The sequence below is a fragment of the Sapajus apella genome, unplaced genomic scaffold (genome assembly GCF_009761245.1).
Source record: "Sapajus apella isolate SASKATOON/1434 unplaced genomic scaffold, GSC_monkey_1.0 scaffold132, whole genome shotgun sequence".
NCBI lineage: Eukaryota > Metazoa > Chordata > Mammalia > Primates > Cebidae > Sapajus > Sapajus apella.
The window spans coordinates 316,105-325,609 of NW_022437072.1; the positions used below are offsets into that span (position 1 = coordinate 316,105).

At 37.8% G+C, this 9,505-nt stretch overlaps 1 pseudogene; it reads left to right on the plus strand.

Annotated features, from left to right (window-relative positions):
* Positions 1–7,945: 7,945 nt before the first annotated feature.
* LOC116539754 lies at positions 7,946–8,064 on the plus strand (annotated as a pseudogene).
* The last annotated feature ends 1,441 nt before the right edge of the window (positions 8,065–9,505 follow it).

Here is a 9,505-nt window from a genome sequence, read left to right on the forward strand (position 1 = left end):
TTCTTCACATAGATTGTGGCGTCTCTATACTGTAGTGATGGGCACTGAGCAGATGATACAAAGGGTCAGAAAAGAGTTCTTGAAGAAGGTAGAACATGTCTTCTGTTTCTTAGGGGTTTAACTGTCAGCACCAGAACCAGAAAAAAAATTAGTAAAGGAAGCAGGGATAGATTATGGCAGAAATGTTCTAGTTCCATAATTTTGGAAGCTATGACACCCCTCCACTCTGCAGTAGAAGAAGCACATCCAAAGAAAAAAGGATTTTAATTTCAAGAGGGGAGAGAGAACACAGGAGAGAAGAACTGAGTATCATTCACTGGGAGGAGAAACTGAGGACTGCATGGAGGCTGAGAACAGGATGGAGACAGCAAGAAGACTCTCAGGGCAGACCACTTGTAAAGCACCTCTCCAACTCCTTATTAAAAAGAAAGAGCTGGGAGACTGCTTTCTCTTATTAGCAAAACCAGATACGTTTTAATTCATATTCAATATGAAGATTTAATAATATGTGATTATCTGAATCAGTTGTTCTTGGAAGTCAATGAGTTGAAATCCAGAGAATAAAATATAATGTTTATTTCAGGTAAACAGCTTTCCTCATTCAGTTTTAGCATTTTGGAAGATTTCCGCTACCACATTCAGAAGACTATCACTGGTGAAGGGTCCATATCATTTACCTGGGAAGCTTTCATGTGTCCCTTTAAAAAGAGAGAGGTCATCAAAGGTCTGCTGAAAATGATTTTTCTCTTTTTATTTGATGATGCTGTCTTCTTCAGCAGACAGGCATGAAGCTCAATACTTCGGTTAAGTGAGCTGCACAGAAACCAGAAGTCATAGCATCATATTTTGAAATTTATTCCTTGTTGACTGGAAACCCAAGCTACTTATATTCTACACTAACACTGAACGGGGAAATTTCAATTGAGTTTCATGACATAGTAAAGTAAACCTGGCTATGGGTCACTGAGAAAATGAAGAAAAAGGAAGAGGATGAGGAGAAAAGGAGTGCTAGCATTGAATTTCCACTTGGGAACAAAATGTCCTCAGAATATCCAAAAGAAAACTGAGAAACACACTCTAAATTGATAAGGGATTACTGTCTGCACAGAGCAGATAGTTTTACGTACATTTAGACACTGCAAATTTAACATCACAGCCACCTTACATCTGAAATGTATTCATCCCAACAAATGTGTACTGAGTATATCGTATGTTCCATCACCATAGCAGGTAGGACAGACACAGAAGTGAACAAGATTAACCAAGCCCTGTTTTCATGGAGCTTAGATTCTATTGGAGGAAAAAAGAATCAATCGATGCAGCAAACAAGACAATTTGAGAAATGATAACTGCTAGAAGACAATTAAAACAGGACTATTTGATAAAAATGTTTTCATAATTTTATAATTAGATTGGTTACTCAGGGAAGGCCTAACAGAGAGTAAGATATTTAAGAACACCTCCAGCTTCACCCATGTCCCTGCAAAGGACGTAATCTCATATATTTTTATGGCCGCATAGTACTCCTTGGTGTATATGTACCATGTTTTCCTTATCCAGTCTATCACTGATGAACATTTGGGCTGATTCCATGTCTTTGCTATTGTGAATAGTGCTGCAATAAACATACATGTGCGTGTATCTTTACAATACCATGATTTATATTCCTTTGAGTATATACCCACTACTTGTAATTGGATTGCTGGGTCAAATGGTATTTCTGGTTCCAGAGGCTTAAGGAGTCACCATACTGTCTTCTACAAGGTTTGAACTAATTTACATTCCCGCCAACAGTGTAAAAGCATTCCTATTTCTCCACAGCCTTGCCAGCCTATGTAACAAACCTGCATGTTCTGCACATGTATCCTGGAACCAAAAGTAAAACAATTAAAAAAGAGACAGGAGAGGAGAGAGAGAGAGAGAGAGAGAACACAAGAAGCGCTCAACCACTTCAAGGTCAAGAGACAGCTAGCATACAGACCCTGAGGCAAAGGACTTGATTGCAGGAGGAATGCAAAGAACCTCAGTGGTCTAATACCTAGGAATGAAGCAGGGAGTAGGATAAAGCAGGATGACAGAAGAGCACGGGAGGCATTCAAGCTGGGAAGAACAGCAATTCAAGGTGTCTGTACTATGAAGTCTGGACAGCCAAGTCCTAGAGCACTGGATCCTTCGGAGACCCACTGAATTAGAGTAACAACAAGCAGGGATTGGTTAAATAATCTTCCCACAACTTGCTTCACAAATGTTTTTGCTATTTCTTCAACTGTCCAACAATCTAAGTTTCACCCCATTTTATAACCTGAAAAACCGGAGTTTAGAGAGACTTCATGGCATGTAAAGGGCAAAATCAGAATTTGTAATACTTCATGAATTTATTGGATTTGATTCCTTGGTTAAAGACATGAGAGGAACATAAGAGCTCTTTTCTACCTGCCAAATTCTTCCTTATCTTTCTTTCCAGGAGCCCCAGGAATTAGCTTCCATTCCAGGCTCCTCTGCGTTCTTCTCTGACTCAGTCCTGTCATGCTTCAGCGATTGAGCCGGGAGAGTTATAACTCACTGGGAACACCTGGTCTAGGCAGCTGCTCCTCCAAACTACTGTAAGAGGACCTCTCCCACCCCAGAGACATCATCTTCAGAGGGATCACTCTAAGCTTACTCCTTAAAATTAAGTCCATCAACATGAACCCAGTGTTTTCAAAAAGAAGTGGGAACTTATAAGTATTCTATTGTGATATAATTTTATAGCATTTAGTATTTCTTATATAAACATGGAAATAAAAATTAACCGAAACTAACAATATAACTAATCAAAATGTCCCAATGTCCCAGTTCCCTAAAAAGCCTGTTGGTAGCATAGAGTGTCCTGTCATTAGCTCACTTATATAGGTCTCTGCTTATTTTCACATTCAGCAGAGAAGGTAGCATGCTTACTGCTGTAGAGATCACAAGTTTAGTGCATTATGATTCCAAAGCACTGCAAAGTAACTTTGAAATTGCAAGTTTCTCTAAAAACAAAAGCGAGTTTATTAAACTCCTACTTGTGATGAGACTATAAGGAAAAAATAAATTGCTCTACTTTCCCTCTGAATAGGAAAAACTAATTTTATGTCAGGAACATTCCACAGAGTTTTATTTAACCACATACACATTTGACTGAGTGTGCCTGAAGTACTTCCGCACCTCTTGGTATGTCCTCATTCTAAACTCGCTTAGAATTCAGTGAAACCTCACAGAGCATAATATATTCATTTGGTAACCATTTGGATGTCACACTCATTCTATAGGTATTCAATTGTAATTCAACATTACTGGGCACTCAGGAAAAGTGTTAGCCTTAATTTCTCTAGTTGCCCCACTGTTAGAATTCACCCTCTGCATCTAAATCAGCACATTTGCATGTACAATTTATTCTTGATCTGAGCTTTATATTTTAAAGAATCTCTTTTTCCTTATTATCACGTTTAAATGCAAATTGTTTCATACACTGCTAGTCTATCACAGTTGTGAAGAAAACTTTTAAAGCAAGAGATTCCATAGGTTTGAAATAGCTGCAAAAGTTAGCTGACTTTGCCTTGTTTTTTTTTTAATTTTTAAAAAAGTCCATCGTGCCTAAATAATATAGACATATTTTTGTCCTTTTGATTTCCAGCTAAATTCTACCAGGTCATGTTAAAATATAAATATCTATGAAAAATAAGTCTTAAATTTTAGGAGTTATGACGAATGCCATCCCAATACAGAATGTGGCCTGTCTATATTTTAGTGAAAAGAGCTAAGTAATAATACAGAGGGTCATATAAAGGTTCTGGAAGTGGGTAGAATGCCTCTGCTCTCTGATTCTCAGGGGTTTTACTGTGAGCATGAGACCCGAAAAGTGGGAATAGAAGTGATGTGACTGGAAGTGTTCCAGTTCTAAATATAAACATAGAGATACAGATATTAACTGAAAGTATAACAGTTACAACCAGTTGAGATAAATCTACAGGGTCGTGGCAGATAGATAGATGATAGATAGATAGATAGATAGATACAAACACCATAATATTTGTTTGTGATAAAAATTTTCCATTATTAAAAATCATAACTACTTAAGCTAGATTACAAAGTACATAAAATATATATGTAAATATAAATGTGAGTGTATATATAGTGATAGCTAGAGAATAAAATTATTAACTTTTGGTCATGCAACATTATTATTCTTAATGATAACATAACTAGCTGTAACTAAGGTCTAAAATATTTTCAAAAATAAGATCTCATATAGTACTCCAACACTTCATCAAAGATGTAAGATGATGTTAAAACCCCATTTTATAGAAGATAAAGTAAAACAGAGGTTGATTTTTGGATTTGTAATATATTGAGTTCATCATGTATATAAAAGGGCTGAATCTCACTCCATATTTTTCTATTGGTTTTAAATTGCTTAGCTGTCTTCAATTCTCAAAGCCAATAGATTGTGTACTGAGAAAACAAGATTAAAGGCAGTAAATTATTGCTAACTTAATTTATTCATATTTCTTGTTAGCCTTTTAAAAGCTGAATAGTAAATGAATGAATAAATGAATTGTAAATAAAGTGATGCATAGACCTAGTTTTAGATTCTGGCCAAGATATCAAGACATATTTATAAATACCCACAGTGTCCTGAGTAGATCCTTTGCTATTCCCTGTGAGGAAACTCCACCTACATTTTATTTTGTTATTTTATTATGGTAACTCAATATAAGATCTACCTTCCTAAATGTTTAAGTGTTGAATACATTATTCGACTCTATTACAATATTATATAGCATATCTCGAGAGCTTATTCATCTTGCTTGACTAAAATTTTATATTCATTTCTGACCCTGAGCATTAAACTGATAAGCTCTATTTTCCTAACAGCACTTAAAAGAACGTAACTGAAATATAACTGAAGTAACATATTGGCCCTTTTAAAGCCAATCAATATTTCCTATATTACTTGCCAGTCAAGTAATATAGAAAAGAAATTGTTGATTTTTTAGTGTGTATAATTGTCAGCTGGGATGTGTGTGTGTATGTGTGTGTGTGTACACATGACGAAAATTTGATTTAAGAGAAGTATCAAGAGGGGACTTTTAAAGAATCATAGTTTCCTTTTTCCACAGTCTCTATTTTCTCACATCCTGTTCTTATTTCTAATTCCTTAGGGTTATAAATCTGCCAAATGCTATAGAGTTAACACAAGTTTACGTCATGGAATATGTTGTGATGTAGAGGAGGAAAGGTGTGATACCTTTCGTTACCCATCACAGGGGTCACAGCTGACACTCCTGTAAGAAAAGACAGATTAAGAAGAGAAAAGCATAAAAAATGCACTTATTCAAAATGTTTTCTTGACACTTGAGCCTTCTGAAATGAAGACTCAAAGACCTAAGGAAAACTGTCTATTTTCACTCTTAGGTGTGATGAAGAATGGACAGCCATGTGCAAACATGACTGGACAAAAGGGTGTGAGCGAAAGGTGACAGGCGGAGGCAGAAGGCCCAGCAAGGCTCTCTGTTCAGGTTCGTCTTAGCTTCTTCGTACGGCATTTCTTCCTCCTGGTGAGGCAGGACCCTTCTGGAATGAGGGTCTTACAATCTACCAGCAAACAAGGTAGGTCAGATCATTTCTTTATGGCCAGCTCCTACACAGAAATGTGGGGGGGAGGACAGAGTAATATTTCCGGTTTCTGTGGCCTTCCTTGAGGAAGGAAAGGGAGCAAGAAAAAGAAGGGAAAGAGAGGATCAGAAGAAGACTTCACCTCTGAGGCCATTCCAATATCCTTCAGCTCAAAGTCCTCAGCAGGCCAAAGCATCACACTTGGGGGTATTGTTTGAGAGCCCCAACAACATGAAACAAAATTTTATTTAAAAGAAGCATTTTCCTGTCTCAAAAATTATAATTAGAGGTATTCATGATTCTGCAATGCAGTTTTGTATTTAGAATATTTCCTGAGAAATACTATCAATCAGTATTTTTAAGTAAGGAACAGAAGAAAGATGTTTCAAGAAATTTTTGTCAATAAAAAGAACCTAGATTTTGTTATGACATTTAAAGTGTCTCTGAATGACTAAATAATGTCTACTATTTAAAATAAAACAACTTTTGTGTCATTCTGGAATGACTTTTCTTTGACCTTGAGACAATAACCATACCATACCAAAATTTTGAACCTCGCCAAACATAATACTATCGATCTTACCATGCCGTAATACTTACAGCTACTAAAGCTTCCTGCCAGGTGATGGTGAAACAGTATTTCTAGCAAACAGATATTAGCCCCTTGTCTAATGAGATTCATTTGTTTCCCCATGAGTTGGAGATATCTGTCTGTAACGATTTCCATTCAGAGGATCTCTGCTTTATCAGAGATGGCAGGCAAACATTAAATCAGCCCCTCATCTCTCTTCCTTTTTCCTGACCTGTTTCCTAAGAGGACAAGCCTGGTTGCTGAGCAACAGACTACTCTGAAAAAGCTCTAGCGCTCCACCTTCCTTTGCTAGTAAAAAGCAGGAAGATGACAGCTAACCTGAGGCTTGGACACCAGGAAGGAGTTTGGGCTAAGCCACTTTGTCCGAGGCTGGGACGGCATTGCAGTCAATCTTGGAGTCTGGCAGGCAACTAATCGCACAGCTGCAGAATATCAGATACCTTTGTAATAACAGTTACTAAATTAGAGTGAACTGAACATTTTAGAACAACTAAAATTAACGAGCCCAAGTCTCAGAACACTTAATGAATCAAAAAATATTGTTTAGTCCTACAGCAATATCTTCTGTATTCTCATATGGCTTAGACTGAGAAGTATGGCAACACCTAATGTATTTATTGTTATCTATTTATGTATCCATCTATACATTTATTCATTTATGTTGCGGGGGATTTGGGTTTATTCATAAACACACAAGTACTAACATTATGACACAAAAGAATGTTAGGTTATTTATTAGATTTTCCCTGACTTTAACTGTGCTGTCCTGTGGCTTATATAATTGATTGTAAATTGAAAATTCACCAAGGTTTTCAGGAATGAAGACATTTCATGTTGCTTTCTGTGAACAAAAAAATAGTCTTGTTTACATACCCCTACGCTGTTTATAATTTTAGCATCACTTCATCATTAGAAGTGAGTTTCCGATGTTCACTTTTTTGATAAAGTTGCTGCTCTGCCCAAACTTTTAAACAAATCAACAGGATTTAATTAAAAATTAACAAGATTCAGTTCACATGTTCTTGATGTATTTTGGAACTTAAATGAGACAAGATTTCATTAAAGATAGCTTTAGTCTCCACTGAAAGTAAAAGATACTGGAGAACCATGCTAAAATGCTATATTAAAGTAACTGAAAGAATGAATTATTTCCACCAATATTTACTGAAGTGTGAAGCATCTCTCTGAGTCATTGGAATCAACCATGACTGAAACTGGCACAGTCTTGCCTTCATGGGGCTTATAGTCTAGTAAACCTGATAGACATTTAAAAAAATTATCATGTTCCTATTTTTTTTTCTTGCACTATTTGGGTGCCAAGGATACAACAGTAAACTAACAGACTTAACCTCTTAGCTCTTGGGAGTCTACAGTTTCAGCTGAAAGAGGCAAATTATTAACAAAGGCTTGGGCTGGGCTGGGCTGGGCCTGGCGCCGTGGCTTACGCCTGCAATCCCAGTATTTGGGAGGCCAAGAGAGGAGAATTACCTGAGATCAGGAGTTCGAGACCAGCCTGACCCACATGGAGAAACCCCGTCTCTACTAAAAATACAAAATTAGCCAGGCGTGGTGGCTCACGCCTGTAATCCCAACTACTCGGGAGGCTGTGGCAGGAGAATCACTTGAACCTGGGAAGCAGAGGTTGCGGTGAGCTGAAATCACACCACTGCACTCCAGCCTGGGCAACAAGAGTGAGACTCCATCTAAAAAAAAAAGGTCTATGGCCATATAACCCTAAATGCACGTGATCTCGTCTGATCTTGGAAGCTAAGCAGGGTGGGTCCTGGTTAGTACTTGGATGGGAGACTGTCTGGGAATACTGGGTGCTGTAGGGTTAAAAAAAAAAAAAGGCTCACTTGTATATTGGTTAGCTGTGACTTGCACCATGAAAATCAGTAAATAAAGCAGCTTAAGATGACAGAGAATTAAAGATGACTGTGCAGGTAGAGATGAGAGACATAATCAAGGGACTGGTTTTAGAAAGGTCATTTTAGACTTTGACTCCATTTTTGGTGTTTGACCGCTGACAGCTTTTAAGTCTCATCTCTTCCATTTTCTCTCTTGCTCCATATCTGAGCAGACCATAAAAAGCCAGGTGGGCTCCTTCCTTGAGTTCCCGTGGAAAGTTCCAACTATGTAAGCCCTCACTCAACCTGGGAACCTTCACCTCGCCTACCCTCAAAGCACACTAAAAACCAAAACCCCCGGCCTGTCCCTTCTCTCAGGCCAGCTTCGGAGGCTGTGCTGCCTGCACCAGAATCCTCCTTAGAAGTAGCACAGCTTTTCATACCTTCGTGGTGTGTGTATGATGTCATCAGTCTCACATTTAGACCCAATTTGGGGTGACGGGTTCATCCCACCTTCCATGGGATAATAGTGGAAGCTCTACTTGGATTTTTCCTTTAGCTATAGGAATTTTTAACATTTAGATAATGTGATCAGTGTAGATGAACCGATCCAGTCACTATTTAACAATTACTAGTCAGCTTTTCAGTAGTTGCCAATACGTTAACATTAAACAAACAAACCTAAGACACAGACAGGTCTAGCATTTCAGCTGCACAGAAAGACCTAGAATTTTAGCTAAGACGGTTAGTATGCTGGGAACTCCGCATGCATGCGTCACATTTGTTGTGCTAAGACGGTTAGTATGCTGGGAACTCCGCATGCATGCGTCACATTTGTTGTGCTAACTGCTTATGTCACTTTAAAATTTTCTTGTTTGTTTTTTTACTTTTGTTCCAAGAACTAATCACTTTGAAATTTTCATAAAATGAGAGTAAGTAAATAAACAATGACATTAGCTAATTCAAACAAAACATCCATATAGAATACTCATCCCAGTGACAGAAGATCGCTGAGAAGAGAGAATAAAATTGTAAATATGAAATATTCCAGACATAAAATATTTCAGAGAAGTGCCCAGTGTTTATTTTTTTTCTTCTCTCTTGAAACTTTTCTCTAGTGAACTTTTACTTCTTCTGCTATATCGAGAAGAAAGCCTAATGTAGGTGCTAATCTATATTTAGTATCTCTCTACAAGGTGTGTGAATCTCCATGTTAACAAGGAAGGCACTCTCTCCAATCCACTTGGTAGTTAAGAGTGGCATGCAAGAGTGGCAGGGCCGACATTCCAAGGAGAAGATGGGCAACAGGGAAGAGAAGAGATGATGAGCAGAGGACCCAGAAGGCAGCTGTGACTCCAGGAACAGGTGACAGTTACATCCAGGGTACACTATTAGGTGAACAGCAAATTTTTGAAACCTAAAGCTCTGA